Source organism: Clavelina lepadiformis, chromosome 6, assembly GCF_947623445.1.
Source record: "Clavelina lepadiformis chromosome 6, kaClaLepa1.1, whole genome shotgun sequence".
Lineage (NCBI taxonomy): Eukaryota > Metazoa > Chordata > Ascidiacea > Aplousobranchia > Clavelinidae > Clavelina > Clavelina lepadiformis.
Window position 1 is genome coordinate 18,921,586 of NC_135245.1, and position 9,800 is coordinate 18,931,385.

General features: G+C 38.0%; 1 long non-coding RNA gene across 1 annotated transcript; it reads left to right on the plus strand.

Annotated features, from left to right (window-relative positions):
* Positions 1 to 4,018: 4,018 nt before the first annotated feature.
* LOC143463342 (uncharacterized) lies at positions 4,019 to 4,696 on the plus strand. The gene is made up of 3 exons (XR_013118295.1): positions 4,019 to 4,117; positions 4,200 to 4,331; positions 4,456 to 4,696. It is a non-coding gene; the product is annotated as an uncharacterized LOC143463342 (long non-coding RNA).
* The last annotated feature ends 5,104 nt before the right edge of the window (positions 4,697 to 9,800 follow it).

Here is a 9,800-nt window from a genome sequence, read left to right on the forward strand (position 1 = left end):
GATTTGGGCATAGTCGGTAGTGCTAGTTCTGATAACTGGAAAATTGCATGTTAAAGCGCTTAAAGAGTAAAAGCGAAAATTTTTTCAGTAAATCTCGATTCGCCACTCAAATTTGGCGAGGTTTTTTGAGGGGTCGAGAAAGAGGGTCTTGCTCAATAAAAGCAACAGACTTGGTAATTATGACCTTTTCAAAAGGGGATTGTTCGCTCATAATCGGACACATTATGCGCGGTAAATACGCAACAATGCTCGACACTCAAGTCTATTTTAAGAACAAGAGGCGACGAAATATGGTGTTGGTTGGAACGCAGAGTTTGCTGACGTATTTAAAATTGACGTCATATTTTTTTTGCGGTTGCTTAATTCCGGGGGCAGGAGATTACCGGTTGCTGGGTGAATAGATCGGCGGAAAATATAACTGTTATTCAAAGCAAATTAAAAAATCTTTTCAAATAGCGACAAGGACTTGTCCATAAGCAGGTAATATAGTGAAAGAAACTTAAACAAACTGGTCCTAAATTATTTGATTGCCTTTTACGGTTTGTTTGCAAGGAAACTAATCAACGACGTTTAGAAACTCGTTCAATTTTTAAGCCACATTAATAGCCGATAGGATTGTTATATCATGTTATCAAAATGGCCCCAGTTTTAATTCCAAGGTTACAATAATCCGGTCCACGTAACAAGAATTCGATTTGCGTAAATTTACGTATCCTTACGTTTTCTTTCAAATATGCAAAAACACTGAATATTTCTGTGCTTGAAAATTTTTGTTCGCTTTCATTCATTTGCATTGATTTTGGTTGCGTTAACGTTGCTTTCACGTCATAGAGACGTGACGTAAACGTTGGCAAAATTGTGGCAAACTTTCGGTGTTTGCAAAAGATTTCCAACTGTTATTTGTTCCGTAGAGAAGATTCACTTTCGCATTCGATTTTACACTCTTCGTTTTGTTACTTTTTATTACAGCATGCGATTATTAGTCTGCAATTGTAAGTGAAAAACTGTGCTAATTGCCTGTCTGTCAATTTCTTGTTTTCGTTTCTTCTCCATACCAACGATTTTTAAATCGAGTTTATAATCGATCGGTCTTTTCCCTCTTTGTTATCGGTCCACGTAGAATGGATTTTACCAAGACAAGGACAACAAACAAGTATCTTTAAATGGTTCTTTGACACCTTGCGCGGTTGTCTGGCACGAACAACGTCCATCAATTGTGACGTAACCATGTCATATCGTTGACGAAATTGTTTCTTTTCGAGTAAAACAATAAATAAACAAAGGGTCCAGGTTGCGATTGGAGCTGCTCCTACCGACATAATATTTATGACTGGAACAATTTCCCACGCCGAATACTGTCACGTCCGGGTTTAGACGCATAGTGACGGTTGGGTTTTCTCATTCGTTTACCAGGTGTCAGAAACAGCACTTGTGCAGTAAAGCGGGTTTCATTAAAAATTCACGACGTTTAGCGCATATTTTCCGTGTTTATTGTCTTCTGAATATCACACTCCCTTGACCAAAAACAGTGTCAAGATAAGAATGTCGTCATAAAAATAGGTTTGTATTAAAAATAGTATTTTCTTTTTTGGCTAAAATAACAACCGTTTTTTTGCACACAAATCAAAATGACAGATGCATTTGTGCTTTATTTAAACTTTGTAAGTTATCGTAAATGTCTCCTCCTAATTTGTGTTATGTAACGAGTCTAAGTGTTAAAGCGTATAATGCTCTTTAACCATTACCAAAATACGGTATTGAATGCTTTTGTTAATGAATCTATAATTTTCCATTTTAGGTTATATAAACGTATACATACGTATAGGAGGTAGTGCAGCAAGTTGTGGAAATGTCTTATCAATTTAGAATACTCTATATACAGAATAACCTCTACAGCCCGTCGCTAAACAAACCAACCCCCGTAAAAGTTCGGCTCCGTTTGATGTTGACATCGTTCAGCGAATCCAAGCGTGGGCGTTCATCATAAAAGTGTGATGCCACTCCGCTCCATTCGCAAAGCTCTCATTTCCAAACGCAAATAAGCGTGTGTCTAAGCAGGTTCATTTTCTCACAGTGTGTAGGGCGCCATTAATTATGGATGCACCGCGCTGAAAATGGTCTTTCCCACGCTTACGAATCCACTCGAGCCGCCTAATAAAATACAAGTCTATTGACAATCGTTTTTCATTTTTCAACCAATAAACACCCGACTGTCGTTAGTCACGTGCACAATTACGTCGTTCCAGGTCGCCATAGCTCTGACAGATTGGCCATTAGCGTTGAGAAAAGGGACCTATTCCAGATATTTTGTTCCCGGTAGAGCAATTGTGAAATTACTGCCAATAGGTCTTGTCATGTCAGGTTAAACGCGAGGAAACGACAATTCTAAACACATGGCGCGATAGGTAGTTGTCAAGCAGAGTTATGGCCAATATAGTCACTCGCCTATTGCAACACGTTTGCACATTTGCTACACAATTCCGTTTGTAAATTATGTGCACAATTACAGTGCACGATTAATGAATAGTTTTGCTTGTTTATACACGATTAGGCGTGTCTGGGAATCGAATAAATAGACTCAAACAGCGATGGACCAGTGTTTAGGTTGATATACGGTCAATATTCCACGGAACACCAACTTGTTATTTATATAAACAAAACCAAAACAAGACCATTGAAATATTTGCATAAAGTTCTACGTAGCACATATAGCGTGGGAGCAGATTTCTATGTTGTTGTCTTCAACATTTCACGCGGCTCGTTTGTTTGATTGTGGTTTAATATTGTCTCCATTGTCGGTCGTGTCGCGTTGTTCAGCAAGCCGGTGTCGAACGCCCGACACCCTTTATGACCCAATAAAGGACAACTTTTTCATTGGACGCTTCGCCGTTTACAAATTGTTGAAAAGTGCAATTTGTTGCCATGCACTCGTGAGAAAAGCTGAGCTAGTTGAGAACCTGACGCCATAAAGCAATCAATATAACGTCACCTGCTTTTATCCTTTGTCTCGTAAAAATGGTTACATAATCGTGGTAGCAAAAGGTTCAAGAATGTTCTATTTTTCTTGATGGTTTCGTGTGGTTTGTATTTATAGCAACGGCTTATCCACTCATTAATTTCTCTCAAGGAAGTACTTTGGGTGCGTTTGATTGTTCATTTTTATCTTAAATTAAATTAGAAATTAAGATTGGTCGCTTACCACCGAGGCAAAAGCAACCGACTCAATATAGAGCGGAGGTGAATTAACTTAACAGTTAGTTACAACTTAAGTGGAAAACGTCAATTACAGGCTTCCCGCTTCCAGATGAAGTACTTTTTTAAGTATGATGTCATTCTTCAACGGTGGCCGTTCACCAAAAATAAATGACGTAATGACATTAACAAAGGTGAGACGCTTCGGATGCCCACACCTTGCACCGGCACCATGTCACCATCGACCAATTAGTCCGAGAGCAAACGAGATCATTTCTTATGAAGTTTTTGCCCGAAATTAACGTTTTTGAGACTCGATTTTAACAATATGCAAGAGGTTTATTGCGACTCTTAAACGTGTAATTGGCATCTTGTATCCGTGGTTGGCCTTTCGTCTAACCGAACGTTGGCGCCTCCGCCACTTGTCAGTGGATACAGATAAGGCATTAAAACGTCACGTTCTTTCCAAATACAGCCCACGTAATGTACCGAACTACGCCAAATTCGCTTTATTAACAGTTCAACCCGCCGCCCAACATGCTGTTTTACAAGACTAAAAACCAGTTATTGTTGAGATAATGGGCTTGTACATTTTGTGCGGTGCTATTATGCAATGATTGATAACTTCATCATAGTTATGCTTTTTTGCCTCTTTTAGGTTACGTCACCTGTTTGACAAGATCACTTGTATTAAGTTTGAGTAATTTTAGGGTTGGGTTTAACATGTCTGATGCTTAAATTTAGATTTAAAAGATGACTTGACATGAAAAATCACCGATGATAAATATAGAATGATGAATGATTCCACGACAATTAATGATTTAATTTAATGATTTTTTTACAATCATATAAACACAAGATAAACGGTTCGATTTGTTTTCGTCTGAAGATACCTTACCATATATGGCAACGAAGATAAACGTAGGTAAAAATAAAATTTAACATATTTTTTCTTGTGAATGTGTAATTATAGATCAATCATGGTTAAAATTATAACCTACGTTTAGCAGACGAATTGTCTTTCTGTACAACTTTGGAAAACCTGAAAACAGATAATAATTGCGATGAAACTCGTCCACCTACAATATTTTGGTTGCTTCTTCTAGTCTGGAATAAGTTTAAAGTTGATTCTGCCCATGGTTAGTGTGTTCTCATATAACATGCTTTTTAGTCACAAACGGGTGTTTAAAATTTACAGACATCTAAAATGTCAAGCCGTTGATACGGTTACTGGGCTAAATTTAACTGTAATTGCGGCGCAAGGTTTTTCCGGAGAAAGATTTCCGGAGAAAGAAGAGGAGAAAATGACACCGAAACGAAACAATCCGATCAAAATGTTTATTTTCAATTCTCGACTCGCGTTCAATGACGCAATGTTTGTTTGGTAAGGCAAAATTTTAAGAAAATTATGGCCTATACTGGTATCATTAGAATAAAAGCTGTAGGCGGTTTGTAAAAAATGTTCCTTATCAAAGCAAATATATCCATGTGCAGAATGTAAAGTTTCGCGTTTTTCATGACAAAAATTGGCTTTCTAAACAGTAATTTGAACCGGTGTCAAATCGCTTCATGGTAAAATTTCTGCGGCATTTAGGTTTGCTCGCATTAGTACGAGGTTAATTGCGCCGTGCAAAGTACAGGCATCATCCGCGCATATAATTGTGTTTTTGTTCTAGGTAATTTCACCTGCTTTGTGTATTGTATTGTCATATTATGACCGAAACAAATCGGTTAAAAGTGATCAGATACTCACAACAATCATTACTCGTTTGACGGTTAGGAGAACGATTATATTAATAGGCGTGGAAAAACTTCTTAAAATGTACACAAAAGCTGTCAATGGCGAATCGCATTTGAATTTTTACCCAAATCCCTAATATTTTACGCCACATACGTCACAAATATGCATGTAAGATTCTATAGGCCGCCAACCGATATAAACTGTACATTCTATCGGAAAACACGTTCTTACATAATATGCTGGACCTGATTAACGCAAATATTTTTAACCTTCGTCTAACGTCGCTCATGATTCACATTTTGATACTTGTAGTAGCAGGCCTGGAATGTGACGAGAGTCAGCAAATTACGAAAAAATTATTTCATTCGTAAATGGTTGGTTTTTATCACCGAAAGTTTTCAACCAAATCCAAATTTGGAAACCTCGGGTTTTTGGTAATAATTCAAAATTGAAACTTTTTCATATCAGCAAAAAGTTAAAAACTTGTTTTGTGACAATTTTAAGATTGCACAAGTTGGATTCAATCACACATTGTTTTGCAACAAGGATAACCCTCATGGTATGGCTTCTTGCGAAACAAAAGTAAATAAAATAGCTCAACAAATCACCCTACCAACGTATCTTTCGCAATCGGAATTTCCAGTGTGAAAATTATTTGCTTAGTTGCGAAATTCCCCGTCGCTGTATGATAACGGAAGCGCTCAAAAGACTTTATCACAACAAGCACAGCTCTAACCTAACCTATAACTCAACAAGAAAGCAAATTGAAGTTTGTGGCAAAGTTTTGGGCACTTGTGTATTTTTCAACCAATAAGAACCACTTGTTCTAAATTAAAACAATCATTGCGTTCGTTTATTGCTATATTTTTAGTCCATGCGTTGTAAAAATATTAGTCAGAAACAAAATATCATGTTGCCGCATAAAATTACAGATCTTGATATTTTGTCCTTGTGAAAAACCGCTCAAAATTGTCGCTGAAAAGTTCTGAATATTTTCTGTTTTATTTTGAAAAGTTCATAAAATCTCGGCTTGTTTGCATTATTACGTCAAAGTAATCGAAACACAAATACCTAAATGATTTTTCCACCTTGGAATCACTTCGGTAACAACAGGTGTAGTGTACTAACGCGCTATTTTAAGTTATTTTTGCTTGACAAATATATTGTTTCTATGCTATAGATAGGATATAAACAATATTTTCAATTCGACAAAGTCTTGAAGATATCCGGTCGAAGCTCGATGTTATACTTAGAGCATTACCTTGTTTGGATAAAAAGCTTTAAAGTAGGTTCCTTTTCTCCCAAAGGCCCAATTACGAGCGCGCTAAAACAGAAGTTACGACAGCTCGTCGTAAAAAAACTAAACAAAATTTTTGTTCCGAGTGGGTGAGCTGAATCATCCCGCGTCTCAATGGTATTCAGTTGTAACTAAATAGTAATTATGACGTCATAAAATCTATTCAAAAGCATTAAAGTTCGAGTGAGTTGGGGCATTATGAGGTCACTAAACTCAGTGTTTGCGGATAATTCCTTTTGTCTCGAAACACTCTGGTGTGTTAAAGACACGATTTTTCAAGAATTGATACCCTTGACGTAGAATGGGTCATCCTGTGACGTCACGTTGCGCGTTGTTGATTGTTGGATGCGTCTTTTGAGCAAACGACGGCGGAAAATCACGAGGAAAATCCAGGAAAGGAACCCTTGTTTGCTTTGTTTTCGGGCGACTTACCGCCTCATTTGACCTATTTAAGGCTTTCTGGATTTAGCCCACTACGTGACAAACCTTGTTGTGATGTGATAATTACGAGAGACACGAAATCCGGTCTAAAAATTGTCCGTAGGAACTCATGACGGCCCATGAGGTCGTTTCTTGTAAAGTTTGGAAATGGACCGGTTTTAACCCAGACTTATCCGAGGCAACCTGAATTCGGTAAATATGATACCAATTGACACTAGTGCTGTGACGTATGTTTGGGTAAGCTTCAAAGCCCTTTTTGAAAATGTCTTTTTTTCGTTCTGATGGTCATTTCCAACGCATTTCACCATCAGCGCGACACGAATGCGGCAAAAAACATTTGTTTCGAAGGCTATCAATGGTAAAACGGGATGTTAAAAAACAGTCAAATTTTGTCAATGACGCTTCTGTGGAAGAGATTTCAAACCGTGAGAAAGTAAACTTTTTATCCCCTGGATAGAAAACATCTGGTTGGTTGTGAGCCATTGTAAATTTTCCTCCCTTTCTAGAATCTATTGCGGTAATTGCTAAGATTGAATGGGGCATCCACGCAGCCCGAGGCCCCGCTGTTGTAAATTTGCAACTGTTTGCGCATAATAGCCGATTGATTCCATACGAGATTTTACTGCAGCCGCACTAATTACAATTTCCCGTTACATATTGTTTCGTTATTTTCCCACGACAACGAAAGCGCAGGCCTGATTTGTGACCCCGGCGAACTATTGTTGATTTCAGCCCAATTTGCATTATTTTACCACGGCTGCAATTTTTCAAAACCGCCGATCTCGTTAACTCCGATTGATTGATTGAAGGCGGCGTATATGTATAAGGGATTACTGCTTTTAATGACAAGACTGCAGGACGGGGGTAATGGTGTGAGTGTGATTGATTGCCGGGCAATTGAAGTAATCTGATTACACAGTAAACAACAAACAACGTATGAAGTTATGGAGATACAACGCTGTCTAATTGGCGAGTTCCACCACCTTTCTCTGCGCCGCTAATACACTATAGAATTTTTCGATTGATGTTGCACCGAAAAGACGTTTTATTGCAGCTATTTGTTTAACAACCCAATAAATAGTTCGTTTCAACTTCTGTAGTTTATTGACTAATTGCTTTAGGTTTTATTACTGTGTAAATAACGTCATAATTATGATGACAATAAAACACAGAGCCTTTGGTGTAGCGGCATGTCACCGGCTAATTTAGACAAATAAAAGTAGCTTTGGTGACACAGTCCACAAGCAACCAAACATGAGAAGTTTTGTTTTCCGTCTGGGTTGACTTTTTTGGCTACCAGCCGTTAAAATAACCAGTTTGACGTTTATTTACTTTCATACTGTGCACAAAAATGTATTTTTGCGTCACAATTGACGCACATAAACAAGGTTTTATTGTAAAAATTGAAATTTTAACGTAAAGTTTTGAGCGATTGTCACAACTCTGTCCCCAAAACGAACAAGAAAACTATCAATTTGCGTATTTTGTGACGCCACAATCGCCTGCGTCTTACGCTATTTAAAATCAAATATTAGCTTTTATCGAATAAAGCCTCAAATACTGACAGCGACACGTCATTTACACCATACAGCGTATGGTGACATACGCCAGTGACATTCCGCTTACAACGTATCATATGACGGTATATTGTTAGCGTTGGTCCGGTATGATGAAAATGACGACATACCTTCAAAAGGCGAAATTTGCGGAGAAGATTTGATATTAAAAACTTTCAACGGAAGACGGCGTCACGTGGTTATGTTACGCTTCGCTGAGCATGTGGGGTGAGAAGTTTTTGATCTGATCGAAATAGAGATTAAATTGCGTACTCGGAAACTGGCTAAGTAAACACAGGCGTCGAATCATGGTGGAAAATGGTTCTGGTAAAATAAACAAGTTGGAGTTGGAGTTGGAGGCACCGAACACATTCATTTTGCGAGCAATGATGGATTCGATTTGGGAAATCCTTTGCTAATTTGCTCGTTATAATTACTGTAGTTGTTAAAATATGTGGAACGATATTATGTTGCTCTCAAACGACTCTAATTTCGTTCCAAAATCTTTGCTCCTATATAACTGAAACCAGATAAAATATGATGCTGTTGATAATACACCATAATACGAGAAGCGCATTTACATTTATACTTTTACAGTTGCTCATAAAACGCTCTTAAACTCGTGAAATTCTGTAAAAGATTGACAACTTTTTCCAAATGGCAAAATTATTGGAAATAAAAACTCAAAATTGCCGCCAATTATGATCGGCTTTGTAAGGCGGCATTTCTGTTCGTTGCATTTAAATCCTTCAAATTAAACTGGGTGGCGCATTCTTCTGTGAAAATGGAGCGAGGCTAAGTAGAGCAAACGATATACAGGCAAACATAAAGTCGCTCGATTATTCTAAATCAGAAACTTGAATTGATTACGGCGCACCTGCCGTTCCAGTCAATTCCGGATAAGTGTTTTATAGGGGTCATATAGTCTAAATTTTCAAATTTTTTTTGTCTTTCGATGTTTACGTAGTTTCTTCGGTTCGTTAATCCCGGAAGTTCTCACGGTCGTGTGAGGTGACCCGACCCGAGTGAAAGGCGGTTATACCACCTATACCATCGTTGGAAACCGTTTCTGAACCCCTTTACCGTGCATACGCTGGGGTTAGTCACTGTTGAGTTTTCACACACCTGAACCCATCGCATTTGAGTGGGTTCTTTGACCCCGCCATCACCCTACTGCGAGTGATATTCTGAGGGTATAGGGCTGCTTTGTATTTCAAGATCGTGTTCAAATTATTTCCATTTTAAAAATATGCTTCGCTTTTGCTCTCATGCAGTTTATGCCCAGTTGCAAACTTCTTGCAACTTCTTTTACTACTGCTGTGAAAGCAGCACTTTAGATGGAAGATTTCGAAAGCTTGTTCCTGTTGTAATCTCGATTAGGGAGGAAAATGTTTAGAAATGATGGCATTGTCCTATTGCATGTATCGCATGTATTGCAAGACTGAAGTTGAGAGGTTTTATTACGATTTAAACATTTTGGTATAAATTTAAGGCAAAGTGCCGCCATATAAGCTCTATCAACTCCTCCATCAAATCACTTTCCCTGTAAATTACTAAAGAATTACTGTATCCT